The following is a 24,504-nucleotide window of genomic DNA, read 5'->3' as shown; positions in this document are numbered from 1 at the left end:
AAATGTACCTAAGGAAAGTGTACCTCTACAAGCAGTAATGGAAGAAACACACCTCCTAAAAGGAGACTTTTCTTGCACCTAACTTGACTGGCAGGCTAGAAATTTCAGGGCTTGGAAGTCTGGAAAAGCCAAACAAAAGTAAGAGAAGCTCCCATTGAATGTCCTCTGTCAGAGACAAAATGGTATTGTTCCCCGTGGTAGATGTATCTATTTCCCTGTATCCCTTGTCATGTGACTTGGCATCCCTCATGCTAAAGATGAGCATGTTCTCTCATCATTTCCCCTTGGGCTTGGTGACGTGACCAGCTTTAGCCAATGAAATGTGGACAAAAGTGATAGTGGCCAAATTCACAATTGCAAAAATATGGAATGAGCCCAAATGCCCATTAATCAATGAGCAGATACAGAATCTGTGGTTATATATATGATAGAGTACTTCTCAGTCATAAAAAGGAATGAATTAATGGCATTCACAGCAACCTGGATGGGATCAAAGTCTATTATGCTAAGTGAAATAACTCAGGAATGGAAAATCAAAACATCATATTTTCTTACTCATAAGTGAGAGATAAGCAATGAGGATGTGAAGGCATAAAAATGGCTTTGGGGACTCAGGAGGAAAGGGTGGGAAAGGGGTGAAGAGTAAAAGACTACAAATTGGGTTCAGTGTATACTGCTTGGGTGATGGGTGCACCAAAATCTCACAAATCACTACTGAGGAACTTACTCATGTAACCAAATACCACCTTTTTCCCAAAAACATATGGAAATAAAAAAATTAAAAAGTAAAGGATTTGGTAGGGCCTGTAGGTGAAAAGAAGATGAATGAGATCTGTGCTATAAGTCAAGCTGTGACTACAAATTCCTATAGCTAGAAAACAAAGGAATATATACATTAATAAAGGATAATATTACGCAAAAAAAAGTCATAGTGGCAAGATCTGAGCGTAGGCCTTGAGAAGCACAGCAAATTTTTGAGGCTGTCTTCTACCTCTGCAAGTCCCATTAGGGGAACCTCAGCTAACATGCTACACAAAGAGAATGAAACATAGCCTCAACCCATAGCTTAGATTTAAGTCATCCAGCTGAACACATCCTACATCAGTTAAAGCTCAGCCAGTAGAGGGCACATGAGTGAATGAATGCTTTCTGTTGTATGCCACTGAGATTTTGTGATTGCTGGCACCTATAGACTGATTAACCTCTATACCTACGCCTACTGATTCACATTGCTGCACAATAGCCACCATTCAATGGAGAAAGACAGAAGTGAGTTAAGCAGAGAGAACAGTTAGTAAATGTGCTCAGAATCATGATCAGACAAGATAATGGCTACTTTAACTTTCACATAAAAGTGTCTGGAGATAAACAGACCAGAACTCTAGTAAGTTTTGGGGAAATTACTTTACCAATGCAACTACAAGCCTGGCCTTCAAAGCCATGTAATTGTTACATGAATAAAGCAACCTGCAAATCTCCCAAAGACATGTGCAAAAAGTAGGCTGGGAATGCTGGACAGAAAACAAGAAGAGCGACTTTTCCAATACTGATTTCAGACATAGCCACAGATAATAACAGACAAAAATTTCCAAGAGGGCAAAGCTGGGAGAAATGAGGAACATTAGACCAAGAAATTCCTTCCAGAAATCATAACCAGCATTTGATTAAGGAATTCGGACCACTTCCAAGGCAGAGGTTTTTCACCCTTCCTTGCCAGCAGAGTGTTTTTATTGCTATAAACTATGACTATTGCTGGGCACCATGGCTCACATCTGTAGTCCCAGCACTTTGGGAAGCCAAGGCAGGAGGATTGCTTGAGCCCAGAAGTTCAAGACCATCCTAGGTAACATAGCAAGACCACATCTCTACACACACAAAAAAATAAATTTGGCCAGACATGGTGGCATGCGCTATAGTCCTAGTTACTCAGGAGGCCGAGGCAAGAGGATTGCCTGATAACCTGTGACTACTCTGTGATGTGCCTCTAATATTTCCTTTTATCTGTGGGGAAGAGTTTAAAGCAACTATCTGCTACACACTGGGTATATGTGAGGAGTGGGAACAGATGTTAGTTTACATCTGATTAGTTAACCAGGAACCAAATCTGGAGCATATGGAAAGGACTGTACATCACTCAGAGATCCTAAATTTCTAGTTGTGTACTGAAGATGAATGGAATTTGGGGTAGTATTCTTAGGGAAAGTGGTCAGTGAGGGAAAGAAGTCATCATCAAATGAAATGTGTGGAAATGATGTTTACTAATCCATGTGACTTATTTGGAAACATATGCTTGACATCCATTTTCTCTTTCCACCTTTATATGGGATGGAACACCAGACTGTGGTTCCAGAAAGCCAGCCTTGACCTTGAATTGGTGAAACAATGAGAAAGAAGAGTTGCTCAGAACTTCAAGGAGCTGAGCCATTTACCCATCCTGGAACATCCACCTTCCTCTGGGATTTTTTTTTAATGTTTTTTTCTACTTCTTTAATCCACTAATTATCTCTCTTTTCCTCTCTCTCTCTCTCATCTCTGCTCCTTTCCACAGCAATATAGACTGTATATGAGTATATATTTTAGTATATTTAATAATAAAGTACATACACAAATATTTACAGAACTGCTCAATCAGAAAAAAAGTATACTTAATAAATAATTGTTCATCAATGGCTTTAATGTGTTATAATTTATATTTTCCACCAAATGAGTCCCAGTTACTTTTTATGTGCATTTTCCATGCTTGTTCACCTATTTCATTGTATACTAAATTTCCCTCTAATGTTTTGATTTTCCTATTAAATATTGGTCATGTTTAGATATTATCAAAATCAATATTTTTTTTCTTTTGAGACAGAGTCTCATTCTGTCATCCAGGCTGGAGTGCAGTAGCATGATCTTGGCTCACTGCAACCTCTGCCTCCCGGGTTCAAGCAATTCTCCTGCCTCAGCCTCATGAGTACCTGGGATTATAGGCATGCACCACCAAGTCTGGCTGGTTTTTGTATTTTTAGTAGAGATGGGTTTTCACCATGTTGGGAAGGCTGGTCTTGAACTCCTGACTTCTTGATCTGCCTGCCTTGGCCTCCCAAAGGACTGGGATTACAGGTGTGAGCCACCAGACCTGGCCAACTTTTTTCTCTTCTTATCATAAGTCAGAGTAATTTTAATCTTGTATTAGAATAATGGAATTCTTATTCCTAACACACAGCTATGGCCTTCCTCCACATTATTTTTGAAGCAGAACTTACAGACTAGTGTTTCCCATAATGCTGGAAATTTGGAAAAGTAAGTCATAGACAAATATATAATAATCTTAGGTTTAAATGTGAAAGGTCAATATCTCAGGCAGTAATGGAACTTTATTTTTTGTATTAGTCTTTTCCTCCTTAGTTCTTTCATAATATAATTGTTTCTAGCTTAAGAAATCCTAAGTTATTTGCAGGTTCAGACCAAGATAGAGTAAATGTACATTCCCTCCTCTTCCTTCTAAGTACAACTAAAAATCCTGGACATTATGTATAAGACAATCATAAAAGGATTCTCAAAGTTGGAGGAAAAGAAACATACCATTTGAGATTCTTCACTCAAGGAATTACATGGGTTTCTTGATTTTGCTTTTTGCTTCATATATCTCAGACTGTGTGATGGAGAAGCCAGCAATCTGGAAACAGCAACAACAGCATGCAAAACAGACCCCATGGAAAGCCAGTCCTCTCAAGCCAAAATAAAGAAAAGAGGAAGGCTAGCAAAACAGAAAACTTTCAGATAATAGGTACCCTACTTTAGGCCAATCACCACAAAAAAATAACAGCCCTGTCCCTAAGACCATCAGCAAAGGCCAAGCAGTTAGCTTGGACCCCCACAACTAATCCCCTTTTCCCCAGTACCTCTCTTGCAGTAAATGGAACCACCAATAACCCAATTGTTCTAAAAACAATTTCTGGTATTTCAGCAACCAAGTTCTGTCAGCTCTACTTTTCATATATCCTTCAACATGTCTCCTCTCCCAATATTGTTTCCACCACCAACTCTTTCTTTAGATACAGAGAAAGCCTCATTGTTCTCTCTGCATTCACAATCTTATCCCAACCTAGTCTTCACTGCAACCAGAGTAACCCTTCTAATACATGTATGTTATCCCTCCACTAAAAATCCTCCAATGGCTTCCCTTTGCCAAAACCACAAAGGTCAGATTTCTTTGTATTTCCTTTGCCATTTATTTTTCTAAAGATAGAAAGAAAATAAACTTCTCTTTGAAATTTTGCATAAGGAAAGAAAACCTCTAATTTCATATTTTTTAACCTCCATTAAAGCCATCAATATCATGAGGTGCTGTATTCACACTTAAATAAGCATACTTGAGAAACTACAGAAACAGAGGAACAAGTTATACTGTCTGGTGTAATTTGAATATGAAATCTATACACTTATCTTCTCTTCAAAGAGCAACAAATTAAACCAAATTATTTTCCAAACATCACTGGGGATCCAATCCTCCACACTCCACATATACATCCATTTAATCTGATGACTACACTTGCCAAACCTATTAGGTTACTATATCCCTAATGCAAATTAGGGATATAGTAACATCCCTAAATTGTATGCTTACAGAAACCATTTTCACCAGATGAAAAGAAACTGCAAAGCATTCTAAAACTTCATCTAGTGTTAACTTTTCACAAACTATATGTTTATTGATGCAGAAATTGTACGTGTGAAGTTATGCAATTATTAACAAGTTTATGCTCCACTTTCTCTAAGCTTCCATGTTACTCTTTAAGCAATTGCAACTCAACAAGTGGAATATTTATTTCTAACCATGCAATCACCAAAAGTGAAAAATAAAAACTATTTCTCTATTTCTACACCATAGAATTATTGCCCACTATGTGCAACTCTAGACACACTCCCAGGTATCAAATTAAAGGAACACATTTGTCTTAGCATCTACAGAGGTAAAATAATTTGTTCAGAGTACTTGCTACTAATCTCTAAGTGGAAACTTCTCACCTAATAATTTAATTTTTCCTGTTCAATGACAGCAGTGTTCATCAACACGTACCTGACTTCCAAAGCTCATGGTATCCCGTTTTCAAGGACTGAAACGAGTAGTCTTTCAAATATTTGATGAGCAGACAGAAGAAAACCCCCTTTTTTTCTCTTGGTCAGTAAACAAACCCAGAGAGAATAGCTTTCCAGCATGTTGAAGATGCTCTGGCAGATCATTAATCCCAGAAAAATCTCTCCAAACTTACTGATGCGTAGATTCCATTTTCAAATTTCTCATTAGTTCCTCTTTATGGATTAAATGCTGATGTTCACGAGTGAATGCACACAGCTTCAGCTGATGGATGTAATTGGGTTGTAATGGATTTTAGCTGCTGTTCCTTCTGATCTAGCCAATTTGAAATGCAGTATCAATGTATTCTCCCCATCTCTCGGTAGGGAATGAGAAATTGAAACCTACAAGATGAAATTTATCAACTTTCATAAAGTCAGCTTCAACCATCATAAAACTGTTAAACTTCTCATTATCATTCCACCGCAGTTATTTCTCGAACTCTGGTTTAGCAGCGAAAGTATTAAAGTGTATTTGGAAGAAGTAGAGTTGATCCTTCAATATTCTGTGTGTCCTCAGCATTGATTTAGGTGCTGTAAATATTACCAAGTGAAGGTGACATTAACACAGCAAAATTTAACACCAGAAACATAAAATGACAAGAAAAGATTTAAAGGTTGCAAAACCTTCTGCAATTTTATGTTTAAAGCATGATTTGCAGCTATACTAGATTCAATAACAAAGATTGCATGTTTCAACATCTCAAAAATTGCTACTAAGCTGCTCTTCTGGTATATTTTGGTGTCTCTTGGTACTGAAACATCTGGTGATGATTGGAAGACATGGTTTGGGGAGAGCCCCCAAAAGTTGTACACTGCCATAGTCACCCTTAATTTTCTACACTGTCATATGTATGTGTGCTTTTTAAGTCACAACCAGTAGTTTTCCTTGGTTCTATATTTATGCGCACTGTCACAGCAAGGTCCAGAATTTAATTGACTTCAAATAGACTGAACTTTCCTTTTATTACTAACAGTGTTAAGTGGAATATATGGGAGAATATCTACTCTATTTAAAATTTTCAGTGAAACGTACCAAGGAAAAACAATTCTCCATTCCTACCAGCTTTAAATCATCCTTTTAGATTAGTGCAGAAATTCAAGGTTCTCATACAATTCTAAAGTTTACTTAAATAATACTATGAACATTGTAAAACAAACCTCTTCTATTTTATTCTATGGAGACAACTTATCACTGATAAAATTAGAGAACACAGGCTAGCTAAAATGATAGAACAAAATATATTATCTAATTCTTGTAAGCTGTCTCTGAAATTCACACAAATTTTCTTTGTATTATGCATTTTACAAATCTATAAGAGGGCAACTATTGATGGGGTTCATAAAAGTTAGCCAGCTGAGGTACTATACTTATAAGAAAATGAAAAGGATTAATGTCTCATTTGCTTTTCATGAATAATACTAAGCAGCACATACATTTTATTTAGCATCTTCAAATCACTTGACAAACATTAAGTAATTAATTAATTAAACAGAAGACCATGATGAGCTTAATTAGAACCCCTCCCCCCATGGACATACAATGCTTCTTGGTTCAAGCAGCTTTTGAAAAAACAAGAATAACCTTTCTAGTGATATTTGACTGCCAGTTTGAGCCCGGAAGGTACCTGGGTGCATGACAATTAGATGTTTTCAAAAAGGTCAATTGGATTTTGCGTAACCTCCAAATGGGAGATTAATTTTTTTTAATCTCCTCCCACCCCCTGGAATTGCTGTTCATGCTCACACTCATACCAAGAAACAAGTGGCTTAATCTGCCAAACAAAAATTCTCCCTCCTACTTGAAAGAGCATGCCCAAAACAAAATTTATGACAAATTATATTGCATTAATATTCAACAAAACCTGCAGAGGAAGATATCATTTCAAAGCAAAAATGATTTTATTTACTCCTGTAAATTGATATTAAAATCAGTACTTACTATCTACAAAGACAATCTTTTTCTGACCCATAGGGGAAAAACTGACTCAGAGCAGTAACAAATTTTGTCTACAAAGGTGTATCCATCGACACAAAGTAAAATGTAAGTTATTTATCACCCATTGTTTTTATTTGTACCTGACCTAAAGATTTCAAATATAATTTTTCTTAATGGGATGACTCTCATTTCAAACATCATAAAGCTCAAAGGAAAATATGATATATGAATGTAACAGTCATTGTATAAATCTTATATTGCTGATTGCCCTCATGCCATGTAAACTCCCCAAGGTGACTCACTGAAGAAGTATAACAAGAAAGGTAACCCCAGTAACACTGCCTTCTCTTTGCTTTGGAACTTTCCCTCCCAGCAACAAAAGACTTTCAAAGAGAAGAGGGCACAGTGGGTTTATGATGCACTTAACAAATACTCTTCATTTCAATCATAATTCAAAGAAACTTTTGAAATTGTCTTTGTGGACCGTACTTGTACTACTAAAAAATACTTGAATTCAATACTAAATATCCACCAACTATTTTTCATTAAAAATAATATTAGGCACCAATGATGCCATTATTTATACACGGTAAAAAGGTTTTGGCTATTTCTGAAAATCAACTCTGTTGCTCAAAAGGTGAAGATTTGCTATCATTAGGTTGAAATAATTTTTTCAAATGTGCTCGTTGTTCTCAGAACAATTTCAAAAGAGAGATTTCAAAAACAAGATGTTGTGAATTTAGATAGGCCTATAGTTTGGTAATTTCATTAAAAAGGAATCTAAGTCATTTTTGAGAGATTTTTTTATACACTTACTCTAATCTTGTCTTTCCTTAAGACAAAAATCTTTTATCTCTCCAGCTGATCATCTATATTTTGAAAATTGTTTCTATCATACACAATTTCCTTTCTTATCTCAGAGATATTAAGATTTGTTTCATATACCTGGCTCCACATACAATACTGCAGCTGAAGTAAAGGGTCACTTAACTCAAATCTCATCAGAGGATACATGCGTCATTCAGAGGAGGTGAGGACAGACCTATTACCTTCCATCTCGAGCTTGAAACACAAAGCTAGTTTATTATATTCATTAGGTGGGCAATACAAGTCAGTTGTCTGATTTTTATACATTTACAAAATAGATCTGGGATGATTTGTTTTGGACTCCAAAATGCTTTCTGCATCTTTAAAATTATGTAAAAAATAAGGTTTCCTCTATTGTAGAAAGTCTGGATAAAGCTGGAAGACATTATCAGCAAACTAATGCAGGAAGAGAAAACCAAATACTGCCTGTTCTTACTTATAAGCGGGAGCTGAATGATGAGAACTCATGGACACATGGGTGAGTACCGAGAATCAGCCCTGCCATAGACACCCCCACCCAGGTGGCGCTGAAGGAATTGAGAGGCAGACACCCAGATCGAACAGCAAAGTGGGTCCATCCGGAGGGCCAACAACCTTCTGAGCTGAGAGCCATAGGGACTGACAGCATTCCAGGCTGAGAGGCTCAAGCAGACTCTGACCCACGCATTTATTCTCCCTGAACAAGTGATGATTTTTAACAAACAGATGTTCGATATTTTCTCATAACACAAAAATATACCAAGTAGGTAGCTGGTGCCTGCTTACCACTGATCACAGACAACTAAAAAGTATTCTTCAGGAGGGAGCCATGGGGGGAAGGTCAGATGTCCCATGCTTAAAGAATTGTTTTAACCAGTGTTTGATATTTATATATCGTCCTGCCATTTTAGAATGCCCCATGTAGTTTTCTACTTGGCAGGGGCGGGGGTACCGGCTAGGTTTTCCTTGCCATCATTCTTGTTTGCAAACGATATATTCCATCATACACTCAGCATTTCTCAATATATGAGGGGAACAAAACACACTGGATCAGGAAGAGCATCAAGAAGATGAGCTAACAGATGCCAGGCTTAATACCTGAGTGATGGGTTGATCCGTGCAGCAAACCAGCACTATGTAAGAAACCTGCACAACCTGCATGTGTATTTCAGAACTTAAAATAAAAGTTGATTTTAAAAAAGAAAGTCTACATCTACAATGATCTTTAAGAGAGATTTTAAAGCTAAGGTAAATAAAGAGAGACAGAGAAAGGTGATGGAAAGACAGCAGAGATTAGGGGGTCAAGCGATCAGATAAAGATGTTTTTAGTTTTTTCAGCAATGATATAAACTTGAAGTTACCAGTGTTATTATGGTAAGTTATTAGGAAAATTGTATAGTTATACCAAAAGCAAAGGAAAATAACAGGAAAACATTTATAGTTATAGTTTGTTTGTTGTTTTTTGTTTTTAATTTATTGATTTTTTTTAGATATAGACATGAGATTATTGAAAGAAAAAAAACAAAGAAAAAGATAGATGAACACATTCAAAAGGTTAGCAATGGCAAATGAGCATAATATACTTTATGTTTTTTATTGACTTTTTATTGTTCTCCTGTCTTCTAACGGTAGGTTGTCTCATGTTGGATATGCTTCTCTGCATTACAACCTCTATTTCTGTCTTGAACCAGACTCAATCTCTGCACAATAGTAGTTAGTATTTCCTGGGAATCCAGTGAATATTCATCAGTCTGTATAGATTAAATTATTAGCTAGTGCTGCTGAGAATCAAGTTCTCATTCTTTTTATTTTTCTCTACTGCCACCTCCCACGTAATTAAGAAATCCTAAACTAATTATCCAATTTTAGCCAATGCAGAGTCTAAGTTTCATAGCTTTATTATCTTTATTATAAGGCTCTTCAGCTCCACTTCAAAGGCAGTTACAAGATTGGCATCAACACTAAATTGCACAGCAAGGACACTTGGCGCTAAACTCTTTTTAATGCTCCTCAGTGCTGAACCTGATTTTCTTATCAGCCCAGATTAGGCAAAATTAATCAATTCTTTGAAATAGCAGGGAGATATTGTTTCCTTTGGTTAGGAAAAATGATTCAAAGAAATAGAACTGATCTTTCAATATATTTAGAAAGTAAAAATGCAGGGAAAATCCAGAGAGATCACAGAATCCCTCGTTCTACTCACTGCACTTCTATTTGATTTATGGACAATCTCTTAAGTTTTGCTGGTGGAAAAAAAATAAATCTTATAGGAAGGAACAAGCAGAATCTATTTCAGCTTCCAAGAAACTCTCCAAAATGGCAGCACCAACAGTGAGAACGCTGCCTGGGAACTGCATTGGATAATTCAGTGTCTCAAAGCATATTTGCCACCACATATTTAGCTTGGTCCAATAGATATATTACTGATTTTATTAACATCTGGCCAAATTCAACATCTCACATCCTTTCCAATAAATATCATTATTTTCAATGTCTCTCCTTGTCTCTTACACATGCCATTACATTTATACACTCTCTCATACATGCAATTCTATTATTCTATGTTTAGCCACAGCCTTCATTCCCTGAACTTTTATATACATATAAAAGTTATATATATATATATATATATATATATATATATATATATGCTGTAGATTTCAAAATAACAAAGAGCTGAGATTCTTGATGATTAGGGAAAATAAGGAGAACTCACCAAAAGAAGGGAGCAAAGGTGCTTATTACAGATATTGTTAATTAGATTGTGTATACTTTATTCCTGACCCCTTAAGATATGGCTGCCAGCCAGTATAGAAATTCAAAGAAAGAGACTGGAAGATTTTGTTCCAAATCCTCTACCCAGCACTGAATATCAATCATCAACAAAAATAACCAAAAAACCCTGTCTTCCCTGGAGCCCCTCACTGTGAGAGAAAATAAACAAAGAAAGTAAGTTAAATATTATCCTATATTAGAATAAAAAAGTTGAAGAAAGCAGAACTAAGTAAGAAGGATTGGGGATGCCAGGGGATGCTTCAAGAGAAAATGACAGCAAACATAATACTGAAGAAAGTCAAGGAGAGAGCCACTGGATATTGGAAGGGAAGAGAATCGTTGGTGTCATGGCTACCATGCTCAGTTGTCCATGTCGTGGTGCACAACCTGGGCAACCCTACACAGCGTTTCTGCCAAGTGGAGAGGGTAGCAGCTGAAAAGTTCTGGAGTGGCAGCATGCCCAGTAGGTTCATGAGAAAGAGAGCAAACTGGAACAGAAGAGCAGCTGGAACAGAAAGAGCAAACTGAAGAATGGGGAAAAGAACGTGAGAAGAGGAATGGGAGTCTAAATGAGCCTGAGCTTCCCTTTTATCATTCCTTGTGATCGCTTTTATGTGAGTTTCCTATAGCTAGAAGCCATGTTTGACAACCAGAGCCTAACCAGAGGAAATCTTACAGATCATGGCCAGTCTCCATGTTTGACTAGTATACTGACCACAAAAGACCAGGAGCCAGCATGAGGGCATGGCATGAGTGCACAAGTTTGTATCAGATGAACAGTTTTGAATTCTGGCTTTGTCACTTTCTAGATGTTGGAATTTGGATTTGTTTCTTAATTTGATGTCAACTCAGTTCAGCAAAAGTACATTGGTTTCTACTAGATAATCTGATATCATGGGCCCCAAAATGAAAGAAATATGCTCGGAGCTTTAAGCCTCAAATAGCTTGTAGTCTAGATTGGAAGCCTGAAAAACTTTTTGTGTAAAGGTCCAAATAATTAATATTTTAGACCTAGTGGGCCATTTGGTTTCTGTTGGAGCTACTTAATTCTTGCATTGTTAACACAAATATAGCCAAAGAAAATATTAAATGAGTATGGCTGTCATCCACTAAAATTTAATTTACATAAATAGGCAGCAGGCCAGATTTTGCCCCCAGGCGACAGTTTCAACCTCTGATCTAAAGAAGCACTGTCCAATAGATGTAATAATGGAAGTGTCCTGTGTCTACATAACCAGTAGCCACATGTGGCTATTGAACTCTTGAAATGTGACTTAGAGTTACTAAGGTACCACATTGTTAATTTAATTTAATTAATTCAAATAGCCACATGATACTTTAATGAACAGCCTTGTCTAAAAGAAAAGGGAGGCATAGAAAAACACAAAGACTATTTTATGTTTAAAAATGCCAAAAGTCCCATTAACTCAAGTAAGAAGTAACTAGCACTGACTAGTTTACCTAAAGGCTTCACAGACTAAGTGGCATTTGAAATGGGTCTTGAGAAATAAGATGACTTTGGCAAGCTTTTAAACCTTGCTCGTAAAACCAAAATACAAATAATCAAAGTTGTAATAGGAATTTTTAAAATTTATTTCTGTTTATAGCAATGAAATGTAACTGAAAACTGAAAAGTGCTCTGTACTTACATTCACTTGTTTGGTGCCCTTCTCTTTTCCAATAGTACCGTGGAATAAGTACAGACTTTAGGACGAGTAAGAGCTGACTTAAAACTATGTTCTGCCTTTTACTTATCACGTGAGTTTAGGTAAGCCCCTTTAATGTTCTGAGCAGCAGCAGTTTTCTCATCCTTAAAATGGAAAAGATAACACTGATCTCTTAGGTCATTTGTAGAAATCAAAAATGGTCCAATTATAATGCTTAAGATAACACTAAGAACTTAGAATTCAGTTACTGAGTTATCATTTAATCATTGTTATGTTATTAACATCATTTCAATCACATTTCACAACTCTGTGTGAGTAAGGAATCTTTTTAAATAGGAGGGTTATTTGTGTAGACATGCAAAGGTATCTTGCCCAAGACAACATAGCTCATAAATGGCAGAACCAAACTTAAGGCTCAGAACCCCTTATACTGAACCCAGTGCTTTCTCCACCCCCTGTTATTAACTCTCTTATTAAGACAAAAAATATTTGGAATGTCAGTTCTAGACAGAACCTGTCATCTTGGTGGATTTTAAGAGATATTCAGGCTGATGGGGATTTGTCCAACCAGTCAATTATATTTACCAGTCAAATTACCTGCTTTCACATTAAATCTGTCTGGATTTCATTATTTAAATAGTTTTTACAAGGTAATCTCCATCTGTGCCATAGTCTAGAGCAATGAATCTTGGTATTTAGAAGCATTATGCAAAACAAGCCAAAAATGCTGTAGGGCTCTATTTCTCAAGCCTTCCTTGACATGGGTTTGTGCTAAATTCTGTTCTTTCTATCAGCTTATGTTTAATTTATATTTTCAAAGTGAAGCAATAAACTGCTTAAAATTTAAGAAATTTCATTACATGCCATTGCTAACCTCACCTGGCTTCCTAACACACAAACACAGGCACTGAGCAATGCAATACAGCCTTTCTTATTTTCAAATTAAAAAGTAACAAAATGGCATAAGTAAGTACAAGCATGTTTTTTTTCCTTTTTAAGTGTATATGTTGATAAGTGAGAAGTGTTTGTGTTTTATTTACTCCATTTCCTCATTCTACATATTTTTTAATCTTCCTTGTCAAATAGGATTCTCCAGCTCCAACTTATTCTTTAGGAATTGTGTCACACTGGGTGTTTGCAAAAGGAAAACTACTAGTTAGGATACTGATGTTATATCCCACTGAAATGATAAACTGCAAATGGAAGAAGATGCTACTTGGCTCAGAGATCAAACTAATCAGATTTTATTTCTCTTTCCAAACCTGACACCAGGGCTCCTCAATATTCCTGTGCCTGTCTGATGTTAGCCTGATGTCTCTTTATGGGACTTGTGGTTGGGACGCAGCCCACCATGCCTCTGGAAGGAAGACTCACGAGGGAAAGGAGGTAAAAAAAAGAAGGATATCAATTTCTTGGCTGGAGTTCCTTTCACCATTCACTGGAACTGGGTATCTTTCATGTGTTCTCACATCAACATCAGCATGAAATGAGCTTTCCCATATTCAAAATTTTTAAACCATGGGTAGTTCAACACTGTTTTTCTAATTACTTTAGATAATTTTAGAAATGTAGAACAGAAAAGGAGCGTTGAAGCAATTGGGAAATGTTACTTATTTACCTACTTACTTCTATTCATTCATTCATTATAAATGGCTAAACTGAGGTCCATAGTCGTGAAGATGCTTACCAATAGCTTGATGCTAGTTAATAGCAGAATTGTGTTGTGCATCCAGGTCTTAAAAGTTTCAATTCAGTACTTACTGTATTGCACATACTGCTTCCTTTATATATAGGCATATCCATGAATATATAATAGTTTTGTTTATCTATTTTTTATTTAAGAATAAAACATAATGTTCTAGTTTCTCTTTGTGTAAAAGTCTCTTCCTATAAGCAATCCTATAAAACTCTTCCTATAAATTCAACAAGGTATGATAGCATTGATCTGGGATGCTCCTTAGTTTAGGATAAAATAATGATTCTCTGCATTTACATAATATGCATTCTTGGACTCAATGCTTAAAAGTCTCTTCCTATAAGTAATCCTATACAATTCTTCTCATAAGTTTTATGGAGTTGAACATGCAAACTTTATAAATTTAACAGTATTATAAAATGAAAGAATAGTCACTATTGCCTTATTGACTTCCAATAGATTTCCCTTCATGTATAGTTTCCTACCTCTTTACACATTTAAATTTGCCATTTTTTCCTAGCCTAACTCCGTATTGGCTTCCCTGAAGAATCCAGCTTGCATTGATTTCCCTCTGTAGTCAATCCTACATGCTTTAGCCATTAATGAATTGCACATATCAATCTTACAGTTGCCATACAGATTATACTTAACCTTCACCTGGATGAGGAATGGGTTCATGACACACAGCTTCTTCTCGTGCCATAGTGGACATAACTCCTTCTCAATAATATATAAATTTGAAGGCCTGAATTAATTACTACTTTGATGACTTTAAAGAGTGACTGTGACTTTCTAAATCACTCGGTAATAATTTAAGTACTGATTTATTAATTAGGAGTTGAATCTCAAAGTCTACTCTAGGTTTAAAGGCTATTACTTCATTGGGATTCTTGCCCCCAAAATGCCTCACTACATTTAGCTGATCCAACAATCTTCACAAACATTGATGTTTCATTCACATCACAGTTTAGGGAGCTTTGTTTCTCTCTTAATGGCTGAGAATAAAACTTTAAAGAAAAACATCTCCATGGGAAATCTAACATTGCTTAGGAATGACTAATCTGTGGCCGCAAGAAAACATTACTTATCAGTTTGAATTTTCTTTTGCTTCTTGGTTTATCCCATTAAGTATTTCTTTTATTCCCTCAGACCACCTCAGACTGTTGTTCTCTCTCCTGGCTGTCTCTATATCTTTCAAATATTTGGCAAGCTGCAGATTTTGATTGATCCTCCCTTTTTTTCTTCTCCCCAAGTGCTAATGTCCATCTTCAATGGATTCTTGCCTATTGTTCTTTGAGATGAAATCAATGAAAATTACAAAAGCTGAAGAATTCTTTAACAAACTATTTTGCCCCTCCCTTTACCTTCTCACAGAGGATTTTTTTCATCTTATCACTTTCCTTCCAAAAGTAGTATATACCTTAATTAAAGTATTAGAATTCTTTTGAGGATTATGAATAAATCTTCATTTGTTTTCTTTATTAGCATTTGATCTGCTTTTGTTAATTGTGTAAATGTTCCCTGTAGGCAGAAAAGCAATATAACTCAAATGAAGCAGGCTTTTTGTTAAGGATAGTTAATTTGATTAACATCACTGTCAATATGATGAATGGAGGCATTTTGGCACAAGTTTTGCACAATAATTTGAAATTGACAATATAATGTGTGTGCCATTAGGACTAGAACAATAAATTCAACAATGTATCATAGCATTGATCTGGGAAAGCTCCTTAGTTTAGAATAAAATAATGATTCTCTGCACTTACATAATATTCATTCTTGGACTCGATACTTATAAATAGGCTTTATCATCTTGATGCTCAGATGATGTGGTAACTAGTGGACTTCATCAGTACTGAGAGAGTAAAATGGTAATTCAGGGATCTAGACTCAGGGCTTAGAGTGATAGAAACTGATTACCACTAGATGGCTAACATGATGTAGTTAATAAGGAAGGATTTATAGCAAATATAAGTAAATGTTTACGGGAACCACTTAAAATGCAAACCAAGAAATTACAGACTTCCAACAATAGACTTTTCTATGTCAACCAGATGCTTACCAATATTCTTCAGTGGATAAATGCCTGAGTAACAAATTTTCTTGTGATAAAAGAGAAGTAGATGAAAGTAAATGTACCTAAGGATTAGATTAAGACTGCTATAAAAATAAGCATTTTTCTAAAGGCTAATTCTCATTAGTTCAACCACTGTGGAAGACAGTGTGGTGAGTCCTCAAAGATTTAGAACCAGAAATACCATTTGACCTGGCAATCCCATTACTGGGTATGTACCCAAAGGAATATAAGTCATTCTGTTACAAAAATACATACATGTGTATGTTCACTGCAGTGCTATTCACAATAGCAAAGACATGGATCAACCCAAATACCCATCAATGATAGAACTGATAAAGAAAATGTGGTACATATACCCCATGAAATACTATGCAGCCATAAAAAGGAATAAGATCATGCCCTTTGCAGAGACATGGATGAAGCTGGAAGCCATCATCCTCAGCAAACTAATGCAGGAACAGAAAACCAAACATTGCATGTTCTCGCTTATAAGTGGGAGCTGCACCATGAGAACACATGAACAAGGGAGGGGAACAACACACACTCTCTAAGACACATTAGGGCCTGTCAGGGGATGGTGTTGGGGTAAGGAGAGCATCAGGAAAAATAGCTAATGCCAATGGGGCTTAATACCTAGGTCATAGGTTGATAGGTGCAGCAAACCACCACGGCACACGTTTACCAAACATGTGTAACAAACTTGCACATCCTGCACATGTACCCTTAACTAAAAAGAAAAAAACAAATAAAAACAAACAAAAAAAAAATCACTTACGTCTTCCAGAATAAGTTTCTAGATCTTAAGAAAACAAAAACTTAAAAATACATTTTAAATTTTGTTCAGTGTTTTTGTGGTACTTATTGTGTTTTGTGTATGACTTTTTTTTCTCGAAGTTGTGAAACAATTTTTTTTAACTGGGAAAAGAAAGGTAATTTATAAGGACAAAATCCCATCAAGTGAAACATAAATAAAGGAGAGAGGAGCAAATAAAAACAAAAATTTTGTGAAATATTTATTTACCTGATAGGAAAAGTCACTGATAATACCCATGAAGCAGAAGTAGAAGTAACTAAATAAATCTGTCCTCTATGAAAGAAAAACATTAATTGAAAGAAACATATATGAAATCTGAGTACTTTTCTCCCAAGTTTTGCTACAAGGAGAAAATTGATCCTTCAAAGTAATGTTAATATAAATATATATCAAATTATTATCAATCAATAGCTGCTCTGCTTTTCATTCAAGCTCTCTCAATATATCATAATTATCTAGATTTCTCAGATTTTTATTTTAATTTCATTACCTTCTGTTCATCACCTCTAGGGTTTATCATTAAGACTCTGAAGAAATGACTACATATTTCTATTTTGACAAATCGACATGTACAAACAAAATATAGGCAATTTACTTTTTAAAAGTCCTCACAATAATGTAATTTTTAAAAAGAACAAATTCTATTATAAACCAAGAAATTTGTTCCAAGCTATAAATTCTTGAAGATAAATGTGGTTTTAACACAAAAATAAATTATATACAAATGCAGAACAAGCATTCTCAAGGAAAAAAGTTTAAAGTCCTTTGGGGATAAAAAGGATAAAACAACCTAAATCAAAATCTCCTACAAGTCTTTATTCTAATCACAGCTTCTATGAACACTTACTTTATTTTCCTTTTTTTTTCTTCAATGGAGTATTTAAAAAATGCTACAGAACAAGAAAATGCTGTTTAGGATATGTCGGGCCTGTCTTGTTGGTGCTAAGATTAATGTAAAAAAAAAAAAGCCTACCGGCCAGGCATAGTGACTCACACCTGTAATCCCAGTGCTTTGGGAGGCTGAGGCAGGCAGATCACAAGGTCAGGAGTTCAAGACCAGCCTGGCCAATATGGTGAAACCCTGTCTCTATCAAAAGTACAAAACTTAGCTGGGTGTGATGATGTGCATCTGTAGTCCCAGCTACTTAGGAAGCTGAGGCAGAAGAATTGCTTGAACTCAGGAGGGAGGCAGAGGTTGCAGTTAGCTGAGATGGTACCACTCCACTCCAGCCTGGGCAACAGAGTGAGACTCCATTCTCCCCCAGTGCTCCCAAAACAAAAAGAAAAAAAAGAAAAGTCTATGACAGAAGAAAAACAACAGACTCTTGAATGCAGACAAAATAAGTGCATAGACAAAGCTAAAAGCAAATTAGAAAGTTATAGCCAATTTTAGTCAAGAGGGTAACCTTGAGGAAATAAAACAGTGACGCAAACACTTAAATACCTATATTCTGAGGTAAACACATTTCATTACATTGTATCCTAAGTTATATGTAATCAGAAGGGAAATATGTCATCAATATATTTTTATGCTATTTATTAATGTTGTCTTTTATTTATTTACTGGTTTTATACATTTTTCCAAAATTTGAGATAGCTGTGTGATTCTCTTTTAAAATAAACTTTAATTTTTAGAGCAGTTTTAGGTTTACAAGAAAATTTTGATCAAGGTGCAGAGACTTCCCATATACACCTTGTCTTTATACAAGCATAGCTTCCCCAACCATCAGTATCTCCTACCAGAGTGGTACATTTGATATAATTCAATAATTTCTATCAACATATCGTAATCATCCAAAGTTTATAATTTACATAAAGGTACACTCTTGGTATTGCACATTTTATGAATTTGGACAAATGTGTAATGGCACGTATCTACCATTATTATAGTACTATACAGAGTGTTTTCTTGCCCTAAAAATCCTCTGCACTCTCCCTATTCATCTCTCCCTCTTCCACACCACAAGCCTTGACAACCACTTATCTTTTCATTGTCTACATAGCTTTGCCCTTTTCAGATGTCTTATACTTGGAATCATGCGATATGTAGCCTTTTCTGATTGTTTCTGTTCACTTAGTGAGATGCAGTTAAGCTTCCTCCATGTCTTTCATGGCTTGATGTCTCATTTCATTTTAGTGCCAAATAATATCCCATTGTCTCGATATACCACAGTTTATTTATTCACTGAAGATTTTACGGAAGTGAATATTCACTTGCGTACTTATTGAAGAACAGGTTGCTTCTGGGTTTCAGCAATGATGAGTAAAGCTGCTTAAACATCCTTGTTCATATTTCTGTGTAGAAATAATTTTCTACTCCTTTGAGTAAATACCAAGAAGTGTGATTACTGGATTATATGGTAAGAGTAGGCTTAGTTTTGTAAGAAGCTATGCAAGGCCAGCACTTTGGGAGGCTGAGGTGGGTGGATCGTGAGGTCAGAAGTTTAAGACCAACCTGGCCAAGATGGTGAAACCCCATCTCTACTAAAAAATACAAAATTTAGCTGGGTGTGGTGGCATGCGCCTGTAATCCCAGCTACTCAGAAGGCTAAGGGAGAGAATTGCTTGAATCCAGGAGGCAGAGGTTGTTGTGAGCTGAGATCGTGTCATCACACTCCAGCCTGGGTGACAGAATGAGACTCTGTCGAAAAAGAGAGAAAGAGAGAAAGAGAGAGAGAGAGGGAGAAAGAGAGAGAGAGAAGAGAGAGAGAGAAAGAAACTATGCCAAACTGTCTTCCAAAGTTCCTTCACTGTTTTACATTCCCACCAGAAATGAAAGTTTCTGTTGGTTTACATCCTACCCATCATTTGGTATTGTCAGTGTCTTGGATTTGGGACATTTTAATAGGTGTGTGTGGAGTAGTGTCTTGTTGCTGTTTTAGTTTGCATTCTCCTGAAGATGTATGATGTGGTGCATCTTTTCCTTGCTTATTTACCATCACTGTATCTTCTTTGGTGAGATGAGATTTTCTTTTTTTTTTAATTTAAAAACAAGCAAAAGTGAAAAAGTATACGTCCTCTTTTGATTTACTTAACATTATACATAGAAAGCATGACTATGTATTTCAGTCTTACAGTGAAAACCAAGACATCGTTGTTTGTTTGTTCACTTGTTTTCTGAGACAGGGTTTGTGGCCCAGGCTAGAGTAGGGTCCAGCAGTGTGATCAACGCTGACTGCAGCCTCAGAATCCTGGGCTTAAGCAATCTTCCTGCTTCAGCTTCCTGAATAGCTGGGACTATAAGCGTGTGCCACCACACCCAGTTAACTTTTTCTTACTGTTTGTAGAGATGGGACCTTCCTAAGTTGGCCAGGCTGGCCTTGAACTCCTGGTCTCAAGCAATCCTCCTGCTTTGATCTCCCAAAATACTGGGATTATAAGTATGAGTCATTGTGCCCAGTCCAAGACATGAATTACCAGGTAGAACTGTACTTCAATTTCAGATAAAGTAACGAGAAAAATAAAGTCTGTGACTTTATAGATTTAAAAGGGTATCTTCATGGAGGTCAACGTACAGATTGCACTAGGACTATTTCTAGACTACAGTGATGTTTTTTGAATGAATTTGGGGTGTTGTCATTTTTCTAAGTACACACATTTAATATGATCCTAATATGTTGAATTCAGAGATCCTAAGAACAAGAAAATGAGCTAACAGTGAATAGGGTGAGAGAAGGAATCATTTGCCCTGGCTTCTGCATTTTTTTTTCATCGTATCCTTCTCCCTTAGCAATAGCCTTTTCCCACATTGCTCAAGCAAGTGAAGAGACCCAATGTCGGAATCACCTATTTTGTGGTCCTGTCCCGAGTCTGGGTCTCTATCCCTTTGCCCTGAATCTGCACCCTGAGGAAAGATTACAGAACAATGACCTTTCCTTTCTTTCTTACCAACTCTTTTGCAGAAGCTTCTTGCTGTCAGTGCACTTGCTCACCTCTTTAGTTCAAATGTGCCCCTTACAAAAATATCTACTGACCCTGACCTTTGAAAAGAGCAAAAGGGGTTTTCAGCTACAGCTCACAGGGAGGAGATGAAAGCCATGACAGTCTCTATGGAACTCAAGGATACTACAATTTCTCAAGGTGCATCCCCTCTCTCAGTTGGCCAAATCATTGCGCTTCTTAAACAACTAGAGCTAGTAAATCCACCATAGAGGTGAGAAAGGAATACAGTCCTCAAAGTGTAAATTGTAGCCTATAAAGGGTGAAAGAAAACGTGTCATCTTTCAAACTAACTTTTCTTGGCAGAAATAGCCTTTAAGAATTCTCTTCAAATGAGTACTCAACTTCTGGCAGGTTTCTTACAATGCAGTTTCCTTTGTTCAAGAATGATTATTTAAGCTTCCCAGTTTAGCTTCATAGAACAGTTTTAATAATGCATTTTTATATTTTTATGTTCTTTCTTATCTCAAAACAAGTTTTTCTCACCAGTATAACCTCACTTTCCAAGGAGCTGAACTAGCTCCAATGCTGTATTTATGACTGCTTTAACGCCTAAGCTATTTAAGCTTATTACACACACACTCACATACGCACAAAGCCATATATAAATTTTAAAATGTGTTTAACTGTAGCTTTCTTTCCAAGATCAATACAAGGCTTTTGATGGAATATTTAATTAGCAGCAATACAGCAAAAGAAATCTACTATCAGGAATTAAAAATCCACATACAAGGGGAGTCACCCTTCCCTCCTTATTATCTTTTGCGTGTGTGTTTTTAATTGAATATCCCTGGGTTCTGGTGATACTGCAAATGTTTAACACAATAGCCATTCAGTAGAAATGCTTTATACTTATCACATCTTGAAGATGGACTTATCAGCTCTTTCTTTCAACCACATGTCTCAGATTAATATGCATTGTGAGAGAACATATTTGACAGGTTCAGAAGGGTCGAGCAGCAAAATGATAACATTATGAATCATACTAGAATTAGTAAAAAGAGGCAGAGTAGCTTGAACTAAGTCCTAGTCAATAGTTCAGTCTGAATAAGTACATAAGCTATTATCTCACAGGCACATAAAAGGAGGGGGAAAAAGGTAACAGAGCTGTATTTTCCACTTGTTGCCACATATATAGTTTTATTCTAATCGCCATATCTCTTCATGCCCTTCACAATAATGTATTCGTTTAGCTCCAGTGGGTCCAATGAACTTGGGTATTTTAGATGACTGTTGATGAGACAGTCATCCTCTCAGTTTGAGGGTGTATCTCCAATTCAAAAAATATGCATAGATGCTCCATTTCACCTTCTATTGGACAGGCGGCAAGCCATTCTTCCTTTGGGTTTGTCATGTCTTTCTCACTTGATAGCTCCATCTGTCTCTGCCTGGGTGACAGCAGGATCATCATGAAGAGATTAATGAAGTGGAGGGACTTCCACCCAATTACTGCCATTTGACAGGTGCCATCATCCTCACCCCTCCTATTCATGGATTGCGGGAGAAGTCTCCTGAGTCTGCTTTTCCATACACATCATTCTCCCACCACTTCTTCTTCAAGAATCTTCACTCTGCCCAGCTGTGGTCAGAGACATCAGGAGAAAAGTTAAGCCCATATTGCAAAAATAAAGCAGACAATAATAACAGCCTTGGTTGGTGGCATCTAGAGCCACCAAGCATTACTTGCAAAATTTTATTTTCCTCCAAAGAATCTTTGCCATTGGTGCTTACCAAAGAGGGATGTTTCTGGGATTTTTATGAAAAGTTCAAAGTAAAAACAGAAATACTTATTAGGACAGGAAATGTGATATTTTGGGCCCTAGGGAAAGGGGAACATTGGCCACCTGCTGCATACACTAGAACTAAACCTTCGTTTTGCTTTCATTTTTTTGTTTGTTTTTGGAGACAGAGTTTCACTCTTGTTGCCTAGGCGGGAGTACAATGGTGCAATCTAGACTCACTGCGACCTCCACCTCCTGGATTCAAGTGATTTTCCTGCCTCAGCCTCCCAAGTAGCTGGGATTACAAGCATGTGCCACCACGCCTGGCTAATTTTTGTATTTTTAGTAGAGACAGGGTTTCACCATATTGGCCAGGCTGGTCTCAAACCCCTGACCACAAATGATCCATCTGCCTCGGCATCCCAAAATACTGGGATCACAGACGTGAGCCACCGTACCCAGCCCTTGCTTTGGTTTTTAAGGTCCATGTTCCTTCTTGATTTCCAAATAACAGTTCTATTTCTGTATTGTGGTCTACGCTGTTACTTTTCTTCATAGTCTGTTCTCTATCCACTTAAAGTCAGGTATTTTTCTATAAAAATGGGACTCCAATATCTGTTCTTGGTTTGTATGCTAAGAATGATGAACATGAGGAGGTATAAAAAGAAGCAGGTAGATACAGGCCATGAAACACTTCATATAAGAAGTATTTTCTTTTCTCCCCAAAGTGTTTGGTTTTATTTAGACTTTTTACCTGCCCTGTTCTTTGCCAAGCATGATGTATAGTCATGCACATGTAATAATGTTTCAGTAAACAATGAACCACATAGATAATGGTAGTTCTGTAAGATTTTAATGGAGTTGAAAATCTCCTATGGCCTACTGACTTTGTAGCTGTCACAACGTCATAACACAGTGCATTACTCATGTGTTTGTGGTGATGCTGGTGTAAGCAAACCTCCTACACTGCCAGTCCCTTAAAAGTACAGCACATACAATTATGCACAGCACAGAATACTTGATGATGATAATAAATGACTATTACTGGCTTACACATTTACTATGCCATACTTTTTACTGTAATTTTAGAGTGTACTCTTTGCACTTATTTTTTTTTTAACTTAACTGTGAAACAGCTGCAGGCAGGTCCTTCAAGAAGTATCTAGAAGAAGGCATTGTTTTCCTAGGAGATGACCTCTCCAATCATGTTATTGCCCCTGAAGATCTCCCAGTGGGACAAGATATGGAGGTGGAAGACAGTGATATTGACGATCCCAATCCTGACCCATGTAGGGCTAGGCTAATGTGTGTGTTTATGTCTTAGTTTTTAAGAAAAAAGTTTAAAACGTTAAAAAAAATAGAAAAATCTTATACAATAAGGATATAGAGTAAGAAAATATTTGTATACAGCTGTATAATATATTGTGTTTTAAGCTAAGTTTTGGTACAAAAAGTTTAAAAAATAAAATGTTCATAAAATAAAAATATTACAGTATGTTGAGCTTAAATTGTTATTAAAGAAATCATTTTTTATAAATTTTACAAAGTTAGTATAGTCTAAATGTACAATGTCTATAAGGCCTATAGTTGTATACAGTAATGTCCTAGGCCTTTACATTCACTCACTACTCACGGACTCATTCAGAGTCACCTTCTAGTTCTGTATGCTAAATTCATGGTAAATGCCCTATAAAGATGTATCAATTTTTAAAAAAAAAATTTATACTGTATTTTTACTATACATTTTCTATGTTTAGATATACAAATACTCATCATTGTTTTAGAGTTGCTTACAGTATTCAGCACAGTGACATGCTGTACAGGTTTGCAGAGTAGGAGCAGTAGGCTATATCATACAGCCTAGGTGTGCAGTAGGCTGCACCATATAAATTTGTGTAAGTACACTCTA

The sequence above is a fragment of the Cebus imitator genome, unplaced genomic scaffold (genome assembly GCF_001604975.1).
Source record: "Cebus imitator isolate Cc_AM_T3 unplaced genomic scaffold, Cebus_imitator-1.0 Scaffold5, whole genome shotgun sequence".
Classification (NCBI taxonomy): domain Eukaryota; kingdom Metazoa; phylum Chordata; class Mammalia; order Primates; family Cebidae; genus Cebus; species Cebus imitator.
Note: the sequence above shows the minus strand (reverse complement) of the source record.